This window comes from Heptranchias perlo, chromosome 1 (genome assembly GCF_035084215.1).
Source record: "Heptranchias perlo isolate sHepPer1 chromosome 1, sHepPer1.hap1, whole genome shotgun sequence".
In the NCBI taxonomy this organism is placed as follows: domain Eukaryota; kingdom Metazoa; phylum Chordata; class Chondrichthyes; order Hexanchiformes; family Hexanchidae; genus Heptranchias; species Heptranchias perlo.
The window spans coordinates 178,770,952-178,798,676 of NC_090325.1; the positions used below are offsets into that span (position 1 = coordinate 178,770,952).

The following is a 27,725-nucleotide window of genomic DNA, read 5'->3' on the forward strand; positions in this document are numbered from 1 at the left end:
CCATCACCGGCATCTCCACATCAATAAAATTGCAGAAATGCCTCCAAAAGATGTGGTGACAACATTAGAGATCATCTTTTTAATCAATTTTCTCGCATGACCCTGAAAATGTCATGTATTCGGGACCGAGAAACCACTGCAGTTAAAAATGTATCCAAATAGGTTTTGTAGCTCAAAATAAACACAAACTTTAAATGCATTTTCTTCAAGAATTGTTCACCAGGCTCAAGGTGGAGATGCTGCAAAGGCTGCAGCTCTTAGCAATCACTGTGCACATCAAGTGGCAATGCTCACCTGGATGTATCCCAGGAGTGGGTGAGTTTAGGTACTAGCAGTAACAACTCTATTGTGGATATTGACTGTAACACTCACAGACCACAAACCTAACAGGAGCAAATGGGTCCTGCAGTTTTCTAGAGTCAGAAACAGCTGGGAGTGAGATCCAGTTGTAAACCATGAGTCGAGCGCATGTTTTTGAACTAGTTGCTTATAGGAATAGCAGAGCTGTCGATCTCAGATGCACAGTCAAGTCACTGACAGGCAGAACTTCAACAGCATTTAAAATGGAAAAAGCCAAAGACTGTTCCCATATACGTGTACGCGAGCACAGACAGAATGAGTGAGTGCGGTGAAGCTTTGCAGCTTGACTATGAAAAGCAATGTTGTTTATAGCTCGTGTCAACGATTTAGCCTCATGTTTTCCTCAGTTGATGCATTACAAAATATCTGTAAATTGTTTCAAATGCAATTTGCTCCAGCTGTTGCCTAAATTCAGTGTGTTGCGTAGTAAATAAGGCTCATCTACAGCAATGGCTTTTCACAGTCAGTAACCTCTCTATTTATGGTGTGATGGATTAGATTTCCAGGTTTTTATTGTCTGTTTTGATTTTATTTTGAGCAAGAAAACATAACAGCCAAAGCAACTGAGAAACTTAGATTTTCTCAGTCTTGCGGCATTTTTTCTATACAAAAGCAATAAAGCAGCATAAAAAGCTGGTTTAAAGATTTCCCTGCAAAAAAGTCCACAGCTTTTGTCCAAAGAAACCATCCACAGTTATGCAAATTTCATTTGCAGTGAATACAATTCCTGCTTCTCACCATGGAATTAACCTAAACTTAGCCCTGCTTTTAAAGTCAAATTACTTTTTACAGCTTTGCATTTGAATCACTGATTTAATATTGCACTGGAATACAAACCTTTATTTAAAAAAAAACAAGCATATTCTTGAAAACTTGAAACTGTTGGGATTTGCATTTTAATGCACTGTTGTAAAAGACTGAGAGACAGTATTGAGAGTTTGCAACCAACAGTTATTCAAATCTGCCCCTATTGGCTTTATCCACCTTTTAACTCAACTGTTCATTCAACAGCTGCATAATGTTGCAGAAAACTCCAACTACTTCAAGGCAGGCTTTAAGTCAAGCCCCATGGTAATGCAACACAGCAAGCTCCTAAAATCTCCTGTATATCTGTCTACCAACTGTCTGTCCTGTTATACAAAATCACCACAGAGTCAACTATTCACAAAAAAATGAAGTTAATCGGCAACCAAGTCAAAAAAAATCAGAGCCAAACAGCAAGGAGGTAAAAGACGCTCTAATATAAAAACACATGGAGCACTGTGTTTTGTGCTTTCGCATTCTACTTTTATGAGTGTAAGGAATCTTACAACACCAGGTTATAGTCCAACAGTTTAATTTGAAAATCACAAGCTTTCGGAGATTATCTCCTTCGTCAGGTGAGTGAGTGAATGAGAGGTTCTCAAATCGCATATCTTATATTAGGCTGGGACACCATCACACCAATCAAAGGTGTCGTTGGTGTTCAGACAGGTTCGCCACGGAAAACAGTAGGTCCCAGTATACTGAATACACAATGGGTCAAATTATACAGACAAAGAGAGAAAGAGACCCGAAAGGCAGAGAGAGTGAGAGAGAGAGAGAATGTCCAGTTGTATTAAAAACAGATAACTATTTTTTCCTGCTGGTGGGGTTACGTGTAGCGTAACATGAACCCAAGATCCCGGTTGAGGCCATCCTCATGGGTGCGGAACTTGGCTATCAATTTCTGCTCGACGATTTTGCGTTGTCGTGTGTCTCGAAGGCCGCCTTGGAGAATGCTCACCCGAAGATCGGTGGCTGAATGTCCTTGACTGCTAAAGTGTTTTATGAGAACAGTAGTAACACTTCAAGCACGAACCATATTTAATATGGAATTCAAAATTCCATAATAATTCATATTGATTTTGTCACTGCATTCAATATCCTTGCTTATTTGCTCAAATTATACTTGTAGGGCTAATATCGTAACAATAAGGGCCTGTGATCTAGTCAATACATGAGTATGCTACATTGTTGGAGGTACTGTCCTTCAGATGAAGCCCTGCTAACAGGCTCAATTGCATATTAAAGATCTCAAGGCACTGTTCGAAGAGGAGGGATTCATATTTTTTCCGGGATTTCCACTGCTCTTCCACCAAAGTTGCAGCAGACGAACTGGGAACCCCTGCGGAAATTCACCTCCCTGGTATCAGCGCCCGTGGGTTAGGGAAGGGAATAAAAACAGTCACCCAGACTTCCTGCTGTTTTTCCCTATCTTGTCACCTTTGCTGAAAACTGCAAGTGTGTCAACATCTGGTAAGGACAGATTGGGCTTGGGTATGATCCTAAAACCATCAAAATTCAAATGCATAAGTGACAGATCAATTATGCCATGAAACACAATGGCTTCTGGGCTATTGGGACATGCACACAGAAATATCAACTGTGGTAAGCAAAAGGCTAGCCTGAATAGAGGAGCTGTAGGGGTAAATAGATATGGTGGAGTTTTGTCTTAGTAGTCTGCCAGGTCAGGATGAAATTTTCCACGATCTTTCCTCATTGTCACGCACTGTCCAGACTCACATGTGAAGAACAATCACTTGGGTGAGGACCTGACTGCTGAGGGCACCATGTGATCATACCCGGCACGTGGCAGTAGGACAGAAGGGGAAAAAAGGGAAGAAACAATATAGGAAGAAGTATGAAAAGGAAGGAGAGAAGGCTGGATTTTACTAATGTGAATGAAAACAGTAGACAACGCTACTGCTATCTTCCTTGATTTATAATACCTTTCTGTTTATGAGCTTCATGACAGGGACAGTCCCCATTTTTAAAATTCAGAGTATAAACGCAATGTAGATAGAATAGACAGAGCACAATACTGTCATTTTAAACACGGCAATTACAGGACACTGCAAAGAAATACTCTTCAAAATTCATTGTACTAGGTGAAAAGAAAGATGGGTGGCAACAAAGTGCAAGAGCGTGTGTAACAATTTTCCACTGTCTAACTGCAGCTTGTTATGCTTGATCTGGCAGATACAATTGTGTCTATGAATAGAAGAAAAATAGGCAAAGTCAGTATCGCTCATGACAGGACCTGGTGTCATTGTAAATTCTCAGTGTTCAAACAGGCAAAAATGTAAAGTAAGATGATGTACAAGGTGCTTTTCAAATATCATTGCAGGGGCTGGGGGAGGGGGAAAAGTGTCAATTTGGAACTAAATCACTACTGCAAATATTTGAAGGCTTTTGTTAATAAAAAAAAATCCACGGCAATAGCATAATCTCAAATAATACGGTGTGTGTTTGTCTGCAAATAGAAGGTTTTTTAAAAACTAACAGAATCAATTTATACTCTTCAGCCATTGCAGTTTTCATTTCCAGTACAGGCATGTAATTTAATTCTTATCTATAAATTGCTTAGCAACAGATAAATGCGGCTTTCTTTCTCTTAGTTATTTGTCTTTTGAAAAAATGTTTTAATTTTTGTGTTGAAGTATGTGAAAATGTACTGCAGCTCCTATCATCACTTCAGGGTAAGCATTTCTTTCAGTTAGTTGACTCAGAAACACCTTTAATGAGTTCAGAGAGTTTTTTTAAATATAGATTTTCAAGGAATACAAATGACTTGTCCAATATAATCATTAATAATATGAAAAAAGCTTTAAATTGTATGGTTTTTTTATTTTGGGGGGAGAGATGCTTGCTTCAGTTAAGGAAACTTTAAAAGCTGTTTTAGTATTCTAAAAGCTGAAGCTGTTAAGAGCTAGTTGGCCAGTTTCCTGAGTTTAATTATTTGCGGCTAAGGGGGACCCAAACAGGAGCTTTCTGAGAGGCACAGGGGTAGAAATTGGTTACGGCCTGCTCTCAGGCACATAATAAATAGCGCACTAATAGTGCGTGCCCCACCCTCCTTATGGACCTCCATGCATAGAGTGTGATACACTACAGTATTAAAGTTGCAATAACACTTAGACTGATTTATGAGTTTTTAAAGTTCAACATTAAACATTCTAACTTGAAGATAATGCTGGGCATTGAGGTAAAGGTCAATGGAGCTAAAAATATAGCTATTTCAGGATTATCTATTTTTTAATTCCATTGATATGTGCTTCAAGTTTTAATCTAGATAACTGATATTGTTTTCAAATTTTGCTGCAAATATTGTGATTTAAGCCCCGATTTTAACCCTGCTGCCCGGTGTGAACGGTGCAGGCAGGAAGAGTTAAAATGGCACTCGGCACGACCCACTGCCCTCCTGACGTATTTGCAGCCAACCCCCATCTTAATCCCGACGATTCGGGCTGCAAGGAAGGCGCCCGTCGCGGGTCGGTGGAAGAGTCATCAACATCCAGAAGTTGGGGTCCGATGATGAAATTCGGACCCCATCGCGATTTTAACAAAGAACCGTGCCAATCGTCCACAGTGCCAGGGCAAAATCTAACAGCGAGCTAAATCGGGGCCAGAAGAGACCCAGGTAAATTTCATTCTTTAACTCTTTTAACATTTCCTTGTGGCCCGGGAGGAAGCCTTGGGCCTCTTCTGTCTGGGGCTCCCCCCACTTCTGATTGCGAAGCCTTCCCAACCCCCACACCCCCCCCGCCCCCACCCCGATCGACCTATCTGAATCGTTCTCTCAAGTTCCCAGCAGGGCCCTCTTGCCACCCATAATCCTGCTTCCAGCTGTCGGCCTCCATGGCATGCTTGCCTACTTCGAGTTGGAATCAGCATTGCCGAATTTAAATAAAGCCCAGGAGTTAAAATGGCCCGGGTGTCAGATTCGTTTTTAAAAGGCCATCTCATTTTGAAATCTTCAAACTTTTCTTCAGTGTCCAACTGGAATTCTTAGCGGACAGGACCCGGTCTAACAGTGGCCTGAGAGTCACCAACCCCAAGTCACTCCTTTAATTCAGAAGATATTTCAATTTTTCTCTCATTTAGTCATCCACAGGAATTGATGGCGTGTTTATAAATTGCACCAACATGCATCTTGAGCTGTTAGTTCCTACCAGTTGCTGGAACTGGGAAATAGCAATGTAAATGTCCCCATTCTGAGGTAACCAAATGGTTACGAGTGGAAAATGGAAATGATCTTCAACAGCAAATGTGGCAACATAACAATTTTAGTTAAGTGACTTTAATGATGGGCTTCAAAGCCAGACCAAGCAGGCTGTGGGGCAATGTATCCTTTAATATGCCCGCCACTTATTTTTAATACTACATTTTTGTGGTTTGCTGGGAGGCCTCTTCCTCTTTTCAGCTCCGCTCATATGCTTGCTTATAATGGCCTTACTTAGGCAAACACTAAAATTACACAGAACCAGTAGCAAATGGCCCTGGAATACTAACAGAAATATCTTTCACTACTATCCAAATATATAGTTCACATCCGCTTGAGCTTAGCTGTAGTCAGTTAAATAAATGGTAAAAGGCAATTAAAGACACTGGATTTGACCAGTGTGCTGAATAGGAGAACACTGTGTGAAAAGCCATACCCTACTGAGAGCTCCACAGCAGACACCTATAATGTGGAAACCTTTGCTCCAGGAATTACTCTTGCCGGACGGACCATGACAGACAGTCACTGTGGTGAAAATTAATGGCAAATTAACATCCTTATTGTTTAGGGAATACTTGAAGGTGGATACTGTATAAAAAAGCACCCTGATGAAATGATCCAGAACTTTCTGAACAGGAAAACAGAAAGTAATGTCACCCTAAAAATATTCATAGCCAACCATTTTCGCAGGTCTTTCATTTTTTTTATATTAAAATAGATGCAGACAAGCACCATGGATTTTCATTAATTCTCAGTCGCAAATGTTACAGTACAGTTTAAAATTCTGGCACAAAGATAAATCGCTTCTTTAAAGGCATTCTTCCATATAACTTATTGGTGATGGGGTATTTTCCATATAGTTCTTCTGGTGAGGCAATATTATATAGAAAAAAAGAAGGACTTGCATTTATATCGTGCCTTTCACCTCAGGATATCCCAAAATGCTTTACAGCCAATAAAGTAGTTTTTTGAAGTGTAGTCACTGTTGTAATGTAGGAAACGTGGCAGCCAATTTAAACACAGCAAGGTCCCATAAAACAGCAATGAGATAATGACTGGATAATTTGTTTTCGTGATGTTGGTCAAAGGATAAATATTGGCCAGGGCACCGGGGAGAACTCCCCTGCTCATCTTTGAAATAGTGCCATTGGATCTTTTACGTCCACCTGAGATGGCAGACGGGGCCTCGGTTTAACATCTCATCCAAAGGACAGCACTTCCAATAGTGCAGCACTCCCTCAGTACTGCACTGGAGTGTCAGCCTAGATTTTGTGCTCAAGTCTCTGAAGTGGGAGTTGAGCCCACAACCTTTTGACTGAGAGGCGAGAATGCTACCACTGAGCCACGGCTAACGTCTAATATAGGTCTCCAGGAGAACTATATAGCACTTGTCCACCCTTAGGCAGAAGCCAAAAGTCACTTGCTCGGACACATATTTGGTTCGGATGTTGATTCACAATGGGGCTTTGTCATAGTAGGATAATGCATCTTCTCATTATTAGCAGTACATCTCATTTATTTGCCACATAAGCAAGAATGTACGGTTTAGTGGGGGGTATTTTAACCCTACCCCCCAACCCCCCCCCCCCCCCCCTAGAACCTTGCGGGAATCAGCAGACAGGCAGTTAAAATGGATCGGGGAACTTACCCACTGGCTTCCTGCCCCGATCTGACCGACTGCAATATTAACCTGAGGCCTGAGTGGAGGAGCAGTGGTGGCTTCCCTGCCAGGCCACAGCTGTCAGGAGGTGAATCCAGGGCCAGATAAGTAAGTTGTTTTTAAAAATGTTAAGTTTCCTTGTTGGCCAGGAGGAGTAAGAGTGTTCCTCCACGCCTCACAACGAATCCTTGGGCCTCCACTGCTCAGAGTTTCCCTCTCGCTCTTCCCTTCCCCCAACCAGGATCCCTGTCTGAAACCCCTCCTGAAGTGCCAAAACCGTTTCTTGTGGTCCCTGGTTGCAGCCTGTTGATGCCCGATTTTAACAGCCAGGCAGCCCCTTCCCGACAACTTCCAGACTGCTTATTTTGGTCAGGAAGTCGGCCAGCGGCCTGTTAATGAGGCCCTGGCTATTAAAATCGGCCGGAGCTCCCCACTGCTTCTGTCTGGCCGCTCGCCAGGTCGCGTTCCCACTTAAAATTGACCCCACGTACTTTCCCCTTTTTGAATTCCCAATTTTCTTCCTTTTTAGGTCCATTCCCATGCTAGGTTGCCTAAAATGATGTTTCTACAGCTGTCATCAGTTGGCATTTTTCAACACAAACAGATGCCAAGGCATGTTTTGTGAGGCAGAGAGAATCCCTTCCCCTCCCCCACCAATTCAGACAATTTGGTCACAACTGACAAATCTATACTTCTCCAATTGGATCCTAATGCACCTTCCCAATAAACAGGTGCTATTTGTGTTCGTCATCTGTGGGCATGAAATTAGTCACCGAAAATGGGCTGATTGCGAATCACCTGCCCGTTTTACACCGCGCCCGATTTTTTTTTGCCATTTCAGCCAATAGAAAACAGACTGCCGAGTCGCTCTCAGTCCATTTTGCGCTGCTGGTGTTAACCAATTTCACTCCCCCAATTTAATCAGCACAAATGTCAGTAGCTCAGCGAATTCAAATTTTGTAAATTGCAGGCAATCTGAATAAGATTCATGCCCCTGATGACCACAGCAATAAAATGAACAAACACAGTTTTGAGCAGCACTTGAATGTTTAAGCCATGTTTGTAACTAATTAGGATAAACAAATAAGCTAATTAGGTAGTGTATTTTAATAGTGTGCTAATAATCGCAGTTATGATGCAGGAGCTAACAAAAGTGTGTGGTTTCTGTATGGAGTATAAATGTATAGGGTCAAGACTCTAATTAAAAGGAAACACGACATTTTATCACTATCTCTTATCAATGATTGCCACTCACTAATCAATATTATACCACCTATTAAAATGGCCCAAGGAAAATGGGGGATAAAAGACACAGCTTTTGAATGGTCTTTTGCAAAATGTTCAAGTGTAGCATTTCTCAAATCAATCTATGTACGTTCAATGAAATTTTAGATTTTGAGAGTGACGGACAAGGAACAGACTTAACGCTTGTCACTCAGCCAATCTTAAACTAGGTGTGACACGGCCAGATTAAGGCTTCCTATGAAATTAGATGACAGCACAGAAGAGCACCCATTACAGCACCACTATAAACTTTGTTTGACTTCCCGAGTGACCTATTCTACGATTTCTTCGTGTGAGATTCGCTATTCTAATTGTGGGCACATTCCAATTAGGAATGGGCTGGATACAGTTAAAAAACATTTCACTTGCAATGTTGTGGTCAGCAGGGAGAGGAGACATCCATCTCTTCAATCATCCTGCAGCAGCACCCAGGCTCCTTGTTTCCTGTATTACTTTAAATATTATCTTTTTTTTTACTGTCAAAAGCTGGACTCCGTGTAAAAGCGTGGAAAGATTGCAATATTGTGTTTGCTAAATAATATTTGTTAAGCATTTCATAATTATTTATTCACTGTCAGCTTAAATGACAGTCAACTTCAAAAGCACTACAGCCATGTAAAAATAAAAAAATATTAATAGCTCACAGCCTGACTCCTCTGCTTTTCAAAGTGACTTTATTTAATGGGGTGATTTTAGTGTAAAGTAACTGTGAATAAATAGTAGCTAGTTATGAAGCACTTAACAGATTTATTTACATTATTTAGCAAAATAGCACCATGATTACCATGTTTTCAGGCTATATATAATGCAACATGTGCCATTCTATTGCTTTTATGGAATGATTGGACTTGTTAAGTATGCAAACAATTTCACTTTCAGGCAACATTAAGCAATTTTCTGCAATACTTATGGCCTCCTTCTTCAGCCTGGCTTTAAACAGTTGTGCTTAACTAAAACATTGATACATAATGATATTAATGGAACATCCATAAATCTCATTCTCAAATTGATATATCACAAGAGACAGTGCATATCTTGACTTGGTAATGAGAAAGTGACCAAAACAACATAAAGGAAATTGAAGTCATGACATCCTTGGGGCACAATGACCATAGAATGACCAAGTTCGACATTATCTAGGAATCATAAATACTGACGATCAGGAGCTAAGTACATCATTTTAAAAGGAACAGTTTCAAAGAAATGAGAGTATAGATTAAGCAAACTGATTTAGATGGTTATTCAACATAATTTTAGTAGAAGACAACTGGAACACCTTTAAAGGCATAAACTGGTGAATACAAGACAAATACATGTCTAGGATCACCAGTGACTAAACAAGTGTGATCTAAATTGATTAGCAAATGAATCAGAAGCAAAATAGTAGACAAGCAAGCTCTACAAATTACAGGGAGAAGAGTGAAGGGTTTCACTGAGATGTTAAAAGGGTGGTCAGAAGGACCAAGAGATCTTGGAGAAAAGCATATTCGCATCCACAAAGCATAATGGTAACAAATTTGTTCAATATTTTAATAGTAAGAGGGCAGTCAAAGGGGACAAGCACAAGATAGTTATTATTCTGAGTGATTACTTCCTCCAAGTTAACACAAGGGAAGATGTCAGCAACATGTCCTCCCTAAGCAGCAATAACCAAAGCAGAATTAATGACTTCTATATAAATGACATGGAAGTCTTAAGACAGGCTAAAATGGCTCAAGCCAAATAAATTTGCAGGGATAGATGGTATTTTTCCCAGACTTCTAATAGAGGATAGGGAGGAGATTTTTCTGGCATTGACAATCATTATGAGTGAGTCAATAAACACTGTAAAGGCACCAGTAGATTGGCAACAGGGAAGCATCCATTTTCAGGAAGTGACAAAGCAAATTCAGGCAAGTACAGAAACATTAGTCTAACTTCAATGCTGTGCAAAGTAGCGGAATCAATCATCAGGACTAAATTTAAGGATTATCTGTGCAAAACTAACCTAGTACACAGCAGTAAACATGAATTCAGAATTGGGTAGATCCTGCCAGACCAATCTCCTTGACTTTTTACAGGAAGGGGCATCCTATCGAACAGTGAGACGCCCTGTGATGTGGTATATCCAGACTTCCAAAAAGCATGTGACAAGGTTCAATGAAAGGCCACTAGTTAAGCTCATAGTCATGGAGATTCATGGTAAATTTTAGGAATAGGAAAAGAAAACAGCTGGTACTTGATAGAAGAGTTATGTTGGGGTAAGGGGAGGGAGAGTGCCGAGTGGGGTGCTCCAGGGGTCAGTACTGGGACCACTGTTGTTTCTAATTTACATCAACAACATATATTCAAAAAACAAATGCAAACTGGGGAGATTTGCAGATGATACAAAAATAGGAGGGACAGTTAATCTGAGGACGCAGCTCATGAAATACTATATTAATTGGATAAATACAATAATTGGACAAGATATGTAAGTGGGCAAAAATGGCAGAAATATTTAATACAGACAAATGTAAAGCACCATACACAGGAAGACATACATAAACCACGAAGAGACTTCAAATAGCTACAGATGAAGTTGCACTAAATCTAGGAGTTTTAATAGCTCCTACATTCAACAGGTTAGAAATTCGTCAGAGCTCGCTTTTGGGACCAGAATCAGTGGTGTGGAGGCAGCGTCTGCACCAACCAGGAGGCCCGAGGCTAGCCCAAAGTTTGGCTTTGGGCCTCATTTCAATAATTTAGGTCAGCTGCCTGTGGAGGCCCATTTCAGAAGATGAATTTCGGGCAGTTTGCCTTGCCAGCAGCGGCTCTCAGTTGAGTGACAGGAGGGGAGGGGGACGACAGTGGGTGGGGCAAGAGTGCTGTGGAGCTCGAAGTAACACTCCTGCTCCTCCTGGCTCCGCATGAATTTAAAAATAAACAAATAGAACCTACCTTTTCGGTGGCAGTCAGTTCCCAGGCTGCATCCACGCCAGGGAAACCTGAACACAGCAGGCCCGGCGCCTGCCCTGCTCAGGAGGCCCAAATTCTCAGAGGAGTCCTAAAACAAGCTTTGGGCCCCACATTAGCATAGGAAAGGGGCCCAATGCCTGTCTTAGGTAGCCACCCCAGATGCCTGAATATCATTTGAAGTCAATATGGCATTGGACGTTTTTCAGGAGTCCTTGGTCGTTGGGCATAGCCCTGCAAAATAGGTCATTTGTGCCCCTGTTTTCCATCCGAAGAAAGGCTGCAACGATGACTAATTTTTACACCTACATGCCCAACCAATGCAGAGCAGCGACCAATCAAGCCAAATAAATTCTGAAGTATGTAGTCAAAACAATCAAAGGAAGTCATGCTCCGACTGTACAGTACACCACATATTGACCACTGAATCCAGCAATGGACACACAGGAGATATTCCTGCATCGGAGGCAGTTCAGATAAGAGTCTGGTCTTTAGTATCAGAGCCCTGGGGTAGGAGGAAAAAGTTGGTTAGAACATTGTGGTTTCTTTACATACAGGCTGAGCAGCTGGGAGACACAAAACTGAGACGCTAAGTGCCACCACTGACAGGAGGGTTTGATTACACTGACAGGTTTCCATAAGCAGTTCCCATTATAAATGTAGACATAGGAATTCATAATAGGAAAAAAATGACAGGAAGAGTGCACAGATGTAAGATTTTTAAGATGTTATATCAATGTTAGGAATTGGATAAGAGAGCTGACTCCTGGCTGCACTGAGCAAGATGTATAAGATGACCTCCAGGATAATAAACGGGGCATTATGATGTTTAGTTTCACAATCAAGTTCACTTACAACTATCATACTGTGATAAAACGGCATAAAATTGCAGTATGCTGCTGTGTTGATAAAGTAGAAATGCATTGTATAAAGCTCTCACTGGCTTGTGCTCTTTATTAAAATTATAATTTTAAATGAGTCTAGATATAAAGCTGATTACTTCAGTCTAAATTAATTTCAATCAGAGTAATTTAAAGTAATTTATTTAGCTGGCATTATCTCTCTGTAAGGTAAAAACAAAGTTGACAGTTGTGGTTTCCTGGATGACTTCCTTTAGCACACTAGCCTGTTTATTTCTTCATTTCTGAAAGCACATGAAGATTAGTTGCGGTCACATCTAAGGCAGCAGCAGATCAGTAGAGTACCTCAGACTAGCTTAAAGTACAAATCTGTGATCTCAGACAGAAGTGACTTAATGGGGTCGATCTTAGCACCCGCGATCGGGTGCGCTCCTCCCGGGGCAGGTCGGGAGCCCGGCTCCAACCCGCCCACTTCCGGGTTCCCCACAGACGCGCTGACGTGTGCGCGCAGCCCCCGCATGTGGGACTCCCGCCGGCAATTAAAGCCAGCGGGGTGTCACTTAAAGTATTTTTCTTGGTATTTCAGGTCGTTTACAGACCTGATTAACGAGATATTTTAGGAGGGTTGGGATTTTACAAACAACTGGGACTGTTTCCCGTACTGGGGGAAACACTCTCAGATCAAATGGACGTGTTGCAGCCACCAGCCTGTGGCAGCTGCAAAGGTCCATTTGACAGGTAGGGGGGGAGACCCTCACTCATTGCAGGAGGCCACTCTGTCACTTGGGACAAAGTTTGGCCTCCACCACCCTCCTCCTAACAATAAAATTCACCAACTTGCACACTTACCCCGGTGTTCAGACACATGTACCTACCTTGCAGACCCCCTCAGATGTACATCTTCCGGATGGGGGCCGCCGTAGCTGCAGTCATGACCTCCTCGGAGGGCGAACAGCATCACCAGCCTTGCCGGCCACGCCGTCCACCTCTGACACGTGGAGCTCCACAACACAGTGCTGTGACACATCCACCTGTACAGCAGGAGGGAGGGCTACCGCAGAGAGAGATGCGTCGCAGAGGGCACTACCCTCGCCACAGGGTCCACAGACCGAGGCTCAGCTTCCTGGACATCTCTGAGCAGCAGTGCACACGGAGGCTCAGTGTCACTCGACATGTAGTTGTGGACATCTGCAGCCTCCTTCATGCCGAGCTGCTCCCGGCTGGCCCGAGCACCATCTTCTTACCTGTCACTGTCAAAGTCACCACTGCCCTCAACAACTCCTCCAGGGTGCCACCGGGGACATCGCCGACGTCTCTCAGTCGTCTGCACAAAAGAGCCCTGCAAATACACCTACACCCACTCTGCAGTGACACAATGGGTGGCATCAGTTGTGGGTCTTCATAGTGATCCTCAGGAAAGGGCATTATTGCACAAACCAGACAAGATTCGCAAAGTCGTGGCAATAGTGGTGCCAATATAATATGTAATGTGAGTTGGTCAGAAATTAAATATAAGTACAAACCATGACAAAACCTCAAACACCCTTGAGCATCCCCTTCATGCTCATGACACGTTTGCCTTACGCTTCCTACTGCACATATGTGATGCATGCCCTGTGGCTGCAGCACAGGTAGTGGCAGGTTGAGTGAGGCTGACCGTGAAAGAGATGCATGAGAGGGTGAGTATGAGATAGAGCCATGAGATTGTATGAGGATTGGGTTGAGTGGTAGTGGCGGGATGAGTACTGGCAAGGTGGGTAAGTGCAGGTAAGATGAGGATGAGGTTTGAGTGGGTGTGAGGGGTGATGTAACAGAGTAGTGTTGGCAGTGCAGAAGGAGATGTGGGGTGGGGTGGTGATGTGGCAGACGGAGTGCTGGGGAATGAGTAAGTGTACTCACTTTGGCTGACCTACTTAGGTCATTGCAGCGCCTCCTGCACTGTAAGCAGGTGGGCGATATGTTGGTGGTGCAGGTGACCTCCTCTGCCACCTCTAGCCAGGCCTTCTTGGTGGCAGAGGCAGACCGCTTCCCGCCGCCCGCCGGGGGGAAGATCTCTGTCCTCCCCCTCCTCCTCACCCCATCCGATAAGAGCTGGAGTGAGGCATCATTAAACCTGGGAGCAGCCTTCCCCCTGGGCTGCTCCTTGCTGTAATTTTTCCTATTTCTTGCAGCATCAGTCAGTGGAGGACTGCCCCTTTAAATAGAGCTCCTCCAGCTGACAGACCTTACTGCGCATGCGCAGTCCACCCGCCGCGCAGCTTAGCAGCAGGGAACCCGGAACAAGAGGTAAGTGGATCCAATTAGCCTGCGATTGCGCGCAGGGCAGGCTGATTTCACTGGGCGCGTTACCCACGCACCCAATCACCCCCCCGCCGCAAACTCGCCGCCCTGGTAATATCGGGCCCAATATCTTTGCCACTAACTACAGTGGCAAAAGAGATGGTAAAATTCTATCCTCTTCAATGCCAACAAATAATGCCAGGACTAATTCCTAAATACCTTGGAAATTAAGAAACTCCTGACCAAATACTCGAACAATGGGGCTCAAGCTCAGGTTGGGATGGAAGTAGTTGTTTTCAGAAATCTAATTGGATGATATGTTTTTTCCAATGATAGATCTGAGGAGCATCTCATCTCATCTCACCCTCCTTCTTAAAGGCACATGTGAATTACAAGGTTGTCATTTTGGACTGGTAGTGTACATGTCCTAGATTTTCCACAGTAATTGCTGTTGCTCTTTAAGCAACCCATTATGAATTGTACTCAGTGACCACACTTCAAAAGTACTTCATTGGCTGTAAAGCAAAGGTTGTGAAAGGCGCTATATAAATGCAAGTTCTTTTTTTCTTTAATCAAGCAGTCACTTGCTAATAAGTCACGTGTAAGAGAAAATCTGCTCAATTTAAAACTGTATTCACGTGAATTGTTCAAATTACAATTTAGAATGCAAGCCACGGGTGAAGGCAAATTCACCATCACCTCTGTTAATTTTGTGCATTAATTGAGGTATTCAATGACACAGCAGAAAACAAACCTAAAGCATAGTTTAGCATCTGTTTATTACCCAATCAAATATTTTTTTTGCTGTGTTTGATCCGAGCTATTGTGTTCCCTTGCTTGGAAGCTGCTGATGACAAGTCAGCAGTAACTACTATGTCACTATTATAGCAAAGAAGGGGGAGGGTAGGGACTGCAGAACTGTACTGCAGACCACACCGCCTTTCACTGTATTTCCATTCCTCTTGGTAAAAATAAAAATGTTTTCCATAAATGGCTCTTTGAATCTTTTTGCCTGCTTTGCAATTTTTCTTCCTGGATGATTTATGACTATGACATTATTTTTTAAAGCTGAAAAAAAGTGCCAAACTGTTGGCTGTTTCAATCCTTCATTTACATAGTTTATTAGAAGCCTTAACAAAGTGGATCAAGTAGTAAAGGTTTATTTTTGTAGCACGTCAGGAAAAAATTGAAACACCTCAGCTGATTCTTAGTGATGATATGGCTTTAACTGCAGTTGAAGCTTAGGGCTTGTTTCTCCTCATCCCCCTCTCTCCGCTAAACTGCCACCACTGCAAAGTCAGAAAGAAAGAAAATATGATAAGAAATTTAATAAAGCGCTTTTACTATTGACTCTTTGGCACATGCTAGGGTATTCCCCTTCACCTAGTGTCTAACTCATGTGGCCATTCCTTACAGGGCAGCCTAACTAGTGAATGATAGTAGGCCTTTCAATTGTTGAAACTCAAGTCTTGTCCCTAATGTCAAGAAAGCCTTGACCACATATCATCTGGAGTCCCACTCCAAGGTACTAAGCTCTCCACAGTGATTGTTTTCAATCACTCCTTTGCCTTATGCTACCATGGAGAGACACTGGTCACTCCACCGTTCCCTATGAACAATCAGAAGGCTCCCAGCTGTATGAGCCCCTTACACCAGTGGTACTGCTACCTAAATGGGAACAGAGATTGAATCACCACAGGTCACAGGGTCAGAATCATACAGGGTTACACGAAGGAAGACCATAAAATACATATTAATTGATGCAAAAATAAAATTAAATCACCATCTCTGCTTGTACCCCTTTTAACGTTTTTGAACAGGCATAGGGCTAAAGTAAGTTTCTGTTTGCTCTTTTCGCAAAGAAGTATGATTAAAAAGAAAAAGGCAGGCTTGTTATAGCTGTTGAAATATTGTATGCTGTAATTATAACATACAAGTCTGTGTACTGTTTTCTGTGGATGCAAGATTGTTATGGCAGGTGATTGTGTGTCATCTGATATCACTTGAAAACCAGCGTTTGATGTCACTTTACCTTTGCATGAGAGATTCTCATAATTGAAACCTGTGGCAATCAGATGTCCCTGAATCTTGGGAATGGAAAAAAAAGGGCCGACGGTGAGAAAACAGCAGGAACTTGTTAGAAGAGTTATGTTGGGGTGAAGGGAGGGTGAATGCTGAGTGGGGTATCCCAGGGATCGGCATTGGGACCACTGTTGTCTCTAATTTAAATCAACAAAACTCAATGCAATGTGCTCAAATTTGCGAATGACACCAAATTGGAAAGAGCAGTGGAATTGAAGGAGGTAGCTCAGAAATTATGAAGTGAGCTGATTAAATATACAAGTGGTCAGAACGAAGCCAGATGAAATTTAATGTAGAGAAGTGTAAAGTACAGTGCACAGGAAGGAAAACTGGGCAATGCACGTACTACATAAATGATGTTGAAATAGCCAAAGGTGAAGGCAAAAGAGAGCTATGAGTCTTAGTACACTTGATCCTCAACATGTCCAACCAATGCAGAATGACAATCAACACAGCCAATTGATGTTATAATTGTACTGCTACATAGCATTTCTAAGATGGTGACCATTGAACTTTTGAACTGAGAACTGGCTCTTACGGCACCGCAATTTATGCTTATGTGAAGCAATCACCTGATAGAGAATGTGTCTTAATGGGATAAACTAATTGAAGTCGTGCCAGTGCGTACTGATCCCTCGAGCTTGGGGGAACTGTAGATCTGTGGCTGCAAGGACATTAGTTAGTCCTGCAGAAGAAAAACATCTGTGAAAATATTATCTTTTTAATTAAAGTTTGTGTAGGACAGTAGGACCAGGTTGGTTCTTAGGGGATGCAGAATAAAGTGACAGATTCACGTGGTCGAACAGCAATTAAATGTAACAGGAAAAAAAGTGTGTGATAAGATAACAAAAATAAGGACTTACACTGACCTTGTTAACTCAGCGGAAAAGGAGCTTGTTGGTGAGGAATTCAGATTGTTGACTGAGTTATTGATAAGGTCTTATTAGTTTCTTATTAGTTTCTCCTTATATGGAATTGTTTTCAACTTTTGGTATAATCACGTAATATAAAAGTATGCTGATTGTCACGTAGCAGGGGTTAGAGAATGGTATAAAAAGTAGCGAATTGTAATGAGTATTTGGATTCCCAGGTTCGATCAACCTGAATACTGAGCTCAGAACTGTAATTTGTTAAAGTCCCAGGCTATCATCATGTGGTTCTAAGTACTATTTTAAGAGTATACTTAAGTACAATTGCATATACTATATACTTAATAAATCTATGAGCGCTTCACCTTAGTTTTTCAAGAACATTATTGATTATGAGGAATAGATAGATCATCCAATTATAAACAAATGCATCTAACAATAACTAAAGCAATAGAATACAAGTTGGAGGAAATCATGACCAAACAGTACAGTGCTCTGGTCAAACCACACCTCGAGTACTGTGTTGGGTTCTGTTCGCCAAGACACATGGGACACATTCAGGCACTAGTGGCAGGGCGCACAAAAGCCAAGGGCTGATCCCTAATGTCAAGTGTATGAGTTCTGAGGAAAGATTGGAAAAACTTGGGCTTTTTAGTGGTAGAAATTTGTCTGGCTCCGTTTACGGGGCCAGGATTGCAGTGTGAGCCCAATCACGTGACCGCAACTAGGAAGCAAAACTAATGATGTGCCCTCATTATCATAAAATAGGGGAGCTGCCAACACTACCAGCACTATTGATTGGCAGCTCGCCTAATGGGGAGCGGGCGAGAATATCTGGGCATCCTCGATGCCATGTAAAGGCAGCTAATGCCTCTTAAAGTGGAAGTACACAGTGACTGCTGTCAACTCAATTCAAGTTTACAGTGGCTGAAATGGCAGTGAGATGCTTCCCAGTTTTCAGATGCTGCATTGGAGGTGTTGGTGGAGGAGGTGGATAGGAGGAGGGATGTCCTCTTCACACTAGGCAGCAGGAAAGTCTCGTGACGAGCTGCTTGGCAGCAGTGTACAGAGTTGGCAGAGTGGGAGCATTGCCCCACGGACTAGGCTGCGATGCCGCAAGAAATTTAATGACCTAACAAGGGTTGCTAAGGTAAGACTCCAAATTCAGAACTTGCATCACTCTCCTCTTAACCTTGGACTATCTGTAGCTCTAGCACTCACAATCCTTCCCTCCCCTGATTACCTGCACTCTCCAATCACTGTAGCACACTTCACTCCACCTCCTTCTGCTCTTAAAGGCCACACACTGCACCTGCTACTCTCTTTACAATTACTTCCCTCACATCTCTGCTATCCTTCACACATCAGCACCACTGTTCTACCTTTGCATGCACATCCTCAAAGCATCTCACTAGGCTACCACTAACACTCTATTGCTTCTCTCTTGCAAAAGAAGCTCGCAAGCAATAGCAGAGAGCTGGCAAGAACAGGAGGAGGCAAAGTGTCCATTAATATCCTCTCCTCAATTGAGTAGGACATCATGAAGATCGTAGGGATGGGTCGCGTCAGGGGCATGGTGAGTGGCAAGGCTGCAGGATGCGTCTTGCAAGGTTGTTGGTCATCTTCTTACTGAAATCTCCCCTCACACCCTATGCATAACAAAGTGTAACTGCTTTCAGCAGCCACTCATCTATCTCTGATTATCCTTCACACTAAATGCTATTTATTGTCCTTCGCTTCCCTTTCAAATAAAGCAAATGTAGAGCACCCAGAGGTTGAGGGGCTGGAAGAGGACAGCACTCATAAAGACACAGTGTCACTCACACTTACCATGGCAAGCACCAGCTCACAAATTGGCATTACATGTACTTGGCAAAGATAAAGAACTTTAGGTGCAGCCTACATAAAAAGACTGATCACTGCCTGCCAGCAAGCTTGCAAACAATGGCACAGAGCATGTAGGAGTCCAGCTCCAACTTGTGTGAGGTTGTCAACCACTGCATTGAGAACATGCAGTCAAACATGGACTGAGTGGTCAGCTCTATGAACTGATTGTGAGACCCACAATGATGGAGTCTCTGATGACAGCTCTGACAGCTCTGGGGTCTAGCATCTCCTCAGGCTTTCAATTCATGGAGGAGAGCATGGAAAGTAGTGTGGAATGCATGAACAGAGGCTTCCACAGCATCACCTTCACTCTGTTCTCATGCAGTGCAGTGGGAGTGTAGAGGCGCAGCCCCATGGCAGTGGCATTGGCTTTGACAGCATGTCTGCTCCCTGCCAATCTCTGACCCAGTGCTTTTGTTGGTTCCAAACAGCCAGTCTGCAGCCGGACTCCCAAGAGCCAGAGCTGCTCGAGGTCAATCACCACGGTCATCTCAAGTGCCCTCAGTGGATGATCAGCAGGCTTCCACCTCCCAGGCTCTAATGACAGGGAACCACCTCATAGGGGTACTAGAATAGTTAAACGAGCACTGAGGCCGGGCATTAAGGGATTGCACTAGGGTGATTTCATTTTGTATTACGGGAACAAAAATTTGTCAAATCCAGAATGGGAAATATACACGCTGTGAAGTAAAATGTTTTTTTTTTATTGCTGTTGGTCTTAGTTACATAAGAGGAACACCCATGAGGTAATAGTGTTTCAGAGCATTCAGATGGTGTGCGTAAGGACTGGGTCAGGTGGTAAGAGAAACTGTTGGTGTACTGGGGAAGGGGGTGGGGAATCTCTCTTCAATAAGAGAGCTCTGGCAGCACTGTTTGGCCTTGGTCTTCCTCGTCCTCTGCTTCCTCATCCCCTTCCTCACCTTCGTTTTCCTCCTGCACTTGTTCTTCTCGTGGCAACTCCAAGGCTTGGACCCTCTGGATGGCATAATTGTGGAGCATGTAACAAACCACAACAAATCTGGAGAATTGAAGAACTCCTCCAGAGCAGTCCAGACATCGGAATCTTTGTTTGAGGACGCCGATGGTTTGCTCTTTCTCCTGTATGGCTCTTATTGTATCACCATTCCTTCTGTTCCTGTTATAAAGCATGACTGCTTTCTGAAGGGGAGAACGCAGTGGGGTACGGTGTCAATTATGCCTCTGTACCTGGGGAAATCCAGCGATGCGGGCAAGTCCAACAGTTCTCTCCTCCTCATCAGAAGCCTGTTTGGGGAAGGTGATGTATTGCTGTCTCCTTGCAAAGAGGACATCCGACACCTGCTTGATGGCCGTATGGACAGCAAACCGACTGATGTTGTTGATGTCACCCATTGCAACCTGGAATGAGCATGAGCATTGAAGTTAAGAGCCACGGTTACCTTTACAGCCACGGGCAGTGCTGAGTGTGCCTTGGTGTTTGGCTCCAATTCCTGCTGTAACAGGTGACATAGGTCAGCGACGGCCTGCCTGCTGAAGTGGTGCCTCCTCATAGGCTGCATCTGTTATGTAAGGTATGACATTCTGTTCCGGAAGACCCACATCCTGTAAGGCCTCCTGCACCCTTTCCTCCTTTATCCTCCTCGGGTCTGTGCTGCCGTGTTTGCTGCTGCTGCTGCTGTTCCCCCTAATGTGGCAGCCTCAATGGCGATCCTAGCAACATCTCCATTTTTCTGAATAATACCACAAGCAATGTAGTAACACAGGGCAGCTGCAGGCAAATGTCACCTCTCCAATAGTTCTGTACTATCAAGAACTCCCAATACTCAGCCAAATCTGGCTCCAAGAATCCCCAGCAGCCAAGAACAATTATCCAGAGACTTATCTTAATGGAGGTGAGGATCCCTTTAAATATTGCTGCTTCGGCCTGCTTCTTCAGTGTTCCCGCCATGTTTTGCTGGGCGGGGTTAAGAATGATCGAATCGGATGCTCCCGAGCACCAATTTCCCAAATTCCATTGCAGGTCTCTTATTTCAATATTTTAATGAGCCCAGTATTCATTTCAGGCAGCTGTCATGGACGCCTAAGGAGCACCCGAACCAATATGGCGGTCGTTGCATTTCATACGCACTTCAGGACGTCCCACTGCAAAATTGGTACGCTGATCATGAAAACTGGGCAAAACGTCTGGATAGGAAACGTTTGAGAGTTTGAGAGTTGAGAGGTATATAAGATAGGGGAATGGAAAGGGTCGTTCCAGCACATTACTTTAAAGCAAATTGTGAGAATAGAAGGGGATACAGGTACCAACTAATCCAAGGCAAATTTAAGACTACTATCAAAAAATTCTTCTTCACATAAAGAATTAACATATGGAATGGACTTCAAAAAGAGTTGTGGGGGTGAAAATCCTGGAATCTTTGAAAGAAAAACCATTGGATGCTAAAATGAAGGAATTTAGGATCTGTCTGGATGGATGAATTCTGATGGGCTGAATGGCCTTCCATAATTACCTTACATTTTTTGTGGTGAAAAAAAACAATAGGAGCCACCGTGGACAATGTTCCATGTTGTTCTTTTCTTATTAAGTTTGGCAAAAAAAGTGCGTCCCTTTCTAAATCAAAGTCAAAGCTTTACTTATAAGCAAATGTTTGCAGCTCCCTCTAGTGATTGTAAACTACAACAAGGTCTCCTTGAATTGGATGCAGTCCTCAACTCCCACTACTTAATCGGTTCATGGCAGCTTTGTGTATTTGTTTCCGACAGGTGAAAACTAGATGTCAGAATTGGCAACTTCTGTTCACACTTGATGCTCGCAGAACTGTTGTTTATAGATGAAACATTGACGACACCCAGAAATTCGACCCCAAATGAGGTTAATTGTAGAACTCCTACTGTGATCTAGCCATGGTCCACTAACTCAGCACAAATCACCGATTGAAGCTGATATGGCATCGGACTACGCACTGAACCATAGGGGAGTCGGTCTTTGACTTTAAAAAGGACATTAACATGCTAAGCAGCATGTCCCAAAACACTGGGCATTTTTGCTAATGGCACTGCCTGATATTTTGTAGACTGAGTTCTACACTACTGCAGGTTTGTCACAAATCTTGTGCAGCTGTAATGGTGGACTGTCTGCTGTAATTACTGTATAATTGTAGGTTTGCTAACAGGACTTGCCACAAAGATTTTGTAAATTTGAAAATGAAATAAGTGCAGCTGTTGTACAAGAAAATCCATTTCATTACTTGCTGCTGTGAATGCCGTCAATGATGTCTGATGCCTGATGTCTTATTCACTGTCCAGAGTGCTACTGCAACAACGTACTTCATTTCTACAGCACTCATTGTTACAGAGAGACACTTCAGACTGCATTACAGAGTGAGACAACACTGAGAAGGAGAGAGAAAGGGAAAACGGGTTCTGAGGAAGCAAAAGTGCATTCAAGAAGACAGGGCTTAAAAAGGCTTTTGAGAGCTGGGAACGAGGTAGCAAGGACAACATACCGATGAAGGTAGATCCAGAGGACACCAACACGTGACAGGACTCCGGCCTTCCCCATCAGAGACCGTGCCAGTAGAACATGGAAGGCGAGCCCAGCCTGCCAATAAGTAACCTCCAGAGATGCAGCCAGCAGTGAGGACCACCTCAGTCCCATGGCCCATCTCCTACGATCTTGGCCCTCAGCTGGAACTTAGAAGGAGCATTAGAAGAGGAGCTAGAAAGGCACATCCAAGCACCGAGAAGAAGCACGGTATTAGGAAAGAATAGGGGGATTATATTAAAGTAGAATGTGCACAAATATTGTGCTTTATTATTCATGAAGGTTAGTTATTTAGGAAAGGGAGCTTATTCACTCAAGGTGATGATTACTGACAAAGCCACTTCAGGATAAAGTGGGCTCTTGTGTTGTCGTGTGGTAGGGTGTTTCGTGATTTGAGGGAATTTCTCTTTGTTGGCAAGTGGGGAAGCAGAAGGTCAGGTTGTGGTGTCGAGGTAGACTGAATCACATATTGAAGACTTTGGAGAGGATCTCCCCTCTGATACCCCATGCAGCTATGATTGAGGACTCCTCTGAGTGGGTGTCGTCCACATGTTCTGGTCCCTGCAATTCGGGATCTTCTGAAGCCGGCACCATTTCTTCAGCCGTGTCAAACCACGACCTTTCATGGATGGCAAAGTTGAGAAGGGTCCAGCAGCTGATGGTATTTCTGGAGATCCTCTCGGGAGCATTGTGTAGAACTCCGAACAACCTGTCCAGGCATCAACCGCTGACCCTTCCCCTCATTCAAATTGACTCAGGAGCAGGTATGGCTTTCCCCATGGGCATTCATCGTTATGCTATTATTATTATGGAGGAAGAGCAGCAGTGTTTTTTTTTATTCGTTCACGGGATGTGGGCATCGCTGGCAAGGACAGCATTTATTGCCCATCCCTAATTGCCCTCGAGAAGGTGGTGGTGAGCCGCCTTCTTGAACCGCTGCAGTCCATGTGGTGAAGGTTCTCCCACAGTGCTGTTAGGTAGGGAGTTCCAGGATTTTGACCCGGCGACGATGAAGGAACGGCGATATATTTCCAAGTCGGGATGGTGTGTGACTTGGAGGGGAACGTGCAGGTGGTGTTGTTCCCATGTGCCTGCTGCTCTTGTCCTTCTAGGTGTAGAGGTCGCGGGTTTAGGAGGTGCTGTCGAAGAAGCCTTGGCGAGTTGCTGCAGTGCATCCTGTGGATGGTATACACTGCAGCCACTGTGCGCCAGTGGTGAAGGTAGTGAATGTTTAGGGTGGTGGATGGGGTACCAATCAAGTGGGCTGCTTTGTCCTGGATGGTATCGAGCTTCTTGAGTGTTGCTGGAGCTGCACTCATCCAGGCAAGTGGAAAGTATTCCATCGTACTCCTGACTTGTGCCTTGTAGATGGTGGCAAGGCTTTGGGGAGTCAGGAGGTGAGTCACTTGCCACAGAATACCCAGCCTCTGACCTGCTCTTGTAGCCACAGTATTTATGTGGCTGGTCCAGTTAAGTTTCTGGTCAATGGTGACCCCCAGGATGTTGATTGTGGGGGATTCGGGGATGGTAATGCTGTTGGATGTCAAGAGGAGGTGGTTAGACTCTCTCTTGTTGGAGATGGTCATTGCCTGGCACTTGTCTGGCACGAATGTTACTTGCCACTTATCAGCCCAAGCCTGGATGTTGTCCAGGTCTTGCTGCATGCGAGCACGGACTGCTTCATTACATGAGGGGTTGTGAATGGAACTGAACACTGTGCAATCATCAGCAAACATCACCATTTCTGACGTTATGTTGGAGGGAAAGTCATTGATGAAGCAGCTGAAGATGATTGGGCCTAGGACACTGCCCTGAGGAACTCCTGCAGCAATGTCCTAGGACTGAGATGATTGGCCTCCCACAACCACTGCCATCTTCCTTTGTGCTAGGTATGACTGCAGCCACTGGAGAGTTTTCCCCCTGATTCCCATTGACTTCAATTTTACTAGGGCTCCTTGGTGCCACACACTCGGTCAAATGCTGCCTTGATGTCAAGGGCAGTCACTCCCTCCTCACCTCTGGAATTCAGCTCTTTTGTCCATGTTTGGACCAAGACTGTAATGAGGTCTGGAGCCGAGTGGTCCTGGCGGAACCCAAACTGAGCATCGGTGAGCAGGTTATTGGTGCCACATGATAACACTGTCGACGACACCTTCCATTACTTTGCTGATGATTGAGAGTAGACTGATGGGGCGGTAATTGGCCGGATTGGATTTGTCCTGCTTTTTGTGGACAGGACATACCTGGGCAATTTTCCACATTGTCGGGTAGATGCCAGTGCTGTAGCTGTACTGGAACAGTTTGGCTAGAGGCGCAGCTAGTTCTGGAGCACAAGACTTCACCACTATATCCGGGATGTTGTCGGGGCCCTTAGCCTTTGTTGTATCCAGTGCACTCAGCCGTTTCTTGATATCACGTGGAGTGAATCGAACTGGTTAAAGACTGGCTTCTGCGATGGTGCGGATATCGGGAGGAGGCCAAGATGGATCATCCACTTGGCACTTCTGGCTGAAGATGGTTGGAAACACTTCAGCCTTGTCTTTTGCATTCACATGCTGGACTCCGCCATCATTGAGGGTGGGGATGTTTACAGAGCCTCCTCCTCCCATTAATTGTTTAATTATCCACTACCATTCACGACTGGATATGGCAGGACAGCAGAGCTTTAATCTGATCCGTTGGTTGTGGAATCGCTTAGCTCTGTCTATAGCATGTTGCTTCCGCTGTTTAGTATGCGTGTAGTCCTGAGTTGTAGCTTCACCAGGTTGGCACCTCATTTTTACGTACACCTGGTATTCTCTTCTACACTCCTCATTGAACCAGGGTTGATCCGCTGGCTTGTTGGTAATGACAGAGTGAGGAACATGCCAGGCCATGTGATTACAGATTGTGCTGGAATACAATTCTGCTGCTGCTGATGGCTCACAGCACCTCATGGATGCCCAGTTTTGAGCTGCTAGATCTGTTCTGAATCTATCCCATTTAGCACGGTGGTAGTGCCACACAATACATTGGATGGTGTCCTCGTGTGAAGACGGGACTTCGTCTCCATGAGGACTGTGTGGTGGTCACTCCTACCAATAACTGTCATGGACAGATGCATCAGCGACAGGTAGATTGGTGAGGACGAGGTCAAGTAGGTTTTTCCCTCGTGTTGGTTCTCTCACCACCTGCCGCAGGCCCAGTCTGGCAGCTATGTCGCTACTGAGCCATTCTTGGTGATGGACATTGAAGTTCCCAACCCAGAGTACATTCTGTGCCCTTGCTACCCTCAGTGCTTCCTCCAACTGGTGCTCAACATGGAGGGAGGACTGATTCATCTGCTGAGTGAGGGCGGTAGGTGGTAATCAGCAGGCGGTTTCCTTGCCCATGTTTGACCTGAGATTTCATGGGGTCCAGAGTCAATGTTGAGGACTCCCAGGGCCATGCCCTCCTGACTGTATATCACTGTACCTGCCGATGGGACAGGACATACCCAGGGATGGTGATGGAAGAGTCTGGGACGTTGGCTGAAAAGTATGATTCTGTGAGTATGGCTATGTCAGGCTGTTGCATGACTAGTCTGTGGGACAGCACTCCCCAGCACAAGTCCCCAGATGTTAGTGAGGAAGACTTTGCAGGGTCAAATGGGCTTGCTTTGTTGGTTTAGCCTTTGTCATGTCCGGTGCCTAGTGGTCCGTCCAGTTTTATTCTTATGACTTTTTTTAAACCAAGATTGTACAACTGAGTGGCTTGCTAGGCCATTTCAGAGGGCAATTAAGAATCAACCACATTGCTGTGGGTCTGGAGTCACACATAGGCCAGACAAGGACTGCAGGTTTCCTTCCCTAAAGGACATTAGTGAAGGGATTCGCAAAATTTCACATGTTCCCCCCACCCCGAAGATTTATTGGAGTTATTAAAGAAACTCTGGTGTGACTGTTTTAAAAATCCAGGTCTCTCAAAATGGCTGCAGTCAGACACATGGCCGAGGACCGGCAGATTTGAAATTGCATTCTCAACAACTCGGCAGGCTTCGTGTTTCAGACAGGTTTCTTTAAACAATGCAGCTGCATTCTAGCCCTGAGGCAAGCTATCAACATGGCCGGCCAACACATCAAAATTCGAGCAGGAAGTGATCGCAGGACAAAAGGTGAACCATCAAGGTACATTCGGAACAATGGTAAAGCAGTTAGCGAACAGATCGATACAGGAAATGGCCATTAATGTAAATGGGCCAGAGATGGGGTCCTTTGTCTTACGTTTCGTGCTTAAATCAAACAATGAAGCAAGCTGATAAGGTATGAAAAAACCTGTTACCAAGAGGGTATAACTGGGGCTGCCCAGGATATCTCTCTCTAGCTGTTCTCTTCGCCTCCTGGCTCGGGGTCCTGCTGTCTGCTAGCAACTAAGAAGGAAGGCCATCCAGAAAAAACCTCGCAAACGCAGCAGGAGGCCAGGCCATTTTCATCTGTTTCACCGGTGAGCATTAATTTTCTGGCCGCCACAAGACAACCTAGCATAAGTGTAAGGTTGGGGGTTAAGGGATATTGCTAAACTTGTGATTTTAGAATTTTCCCTCGATGTGTCCGTTTCTTTCAACCCGATAAGTGTAAGACTGTATTACATCCATAGTGATTTCTTTATCTTCTGTATTATACTGTTTACCTTGTAGTTTTAGTTTTCTTATTAATAAACATTGGTTTTCCTTGTACCAATCCACTGGTCTGTTTGTCTGTCTTTGTTACCACTCGATAAGTCCTCAGCTCAGAATCAGGAAGGGGTAAGCGATTCGCAACCGCACTGCGGGCAGGGCAGCTCAGGAAAACATAACTGGCTGACCTATTATAAGCCCGAGAAACAGTAAAAAAAAAAGAAACCCCTTACATTAGTGAACCAGATGGGTTTTTACAGTAGTTTCACAATCACCATTACTGTTACTAGTTTTTTTTAATTCCAGATTTTATTTAATTAATTGAATTTA

General features: G+C 44.0%; 1 long non-coding RNA gene across 2 annotated transcripts in view; it reads right to left on the bottom strand.

Annotated features, from left to right (window-relative positions):
• Window positions 1-1,648: 1,648 nt before the first annotated feature.
• The window catches only part of LOC137303292 (uncharacterized), a 250,024-nt gene continuing 223,947 nt past the window's right edge, over window positions 1,649-27,725 (bottom strand). The window contains exon 3 of one of the 2 annotated variants that reach the window (XR_010958477.1): window positions 1,649-3,372. This is a non-coding gene — a long non-coding RNA (uncharacterized lncRNA). The remainder of the gene's footprint in view (window positions 3,373-27,725) is intronic. The other variant, XR_010958476.1, reaches the window with a different exon arrangement.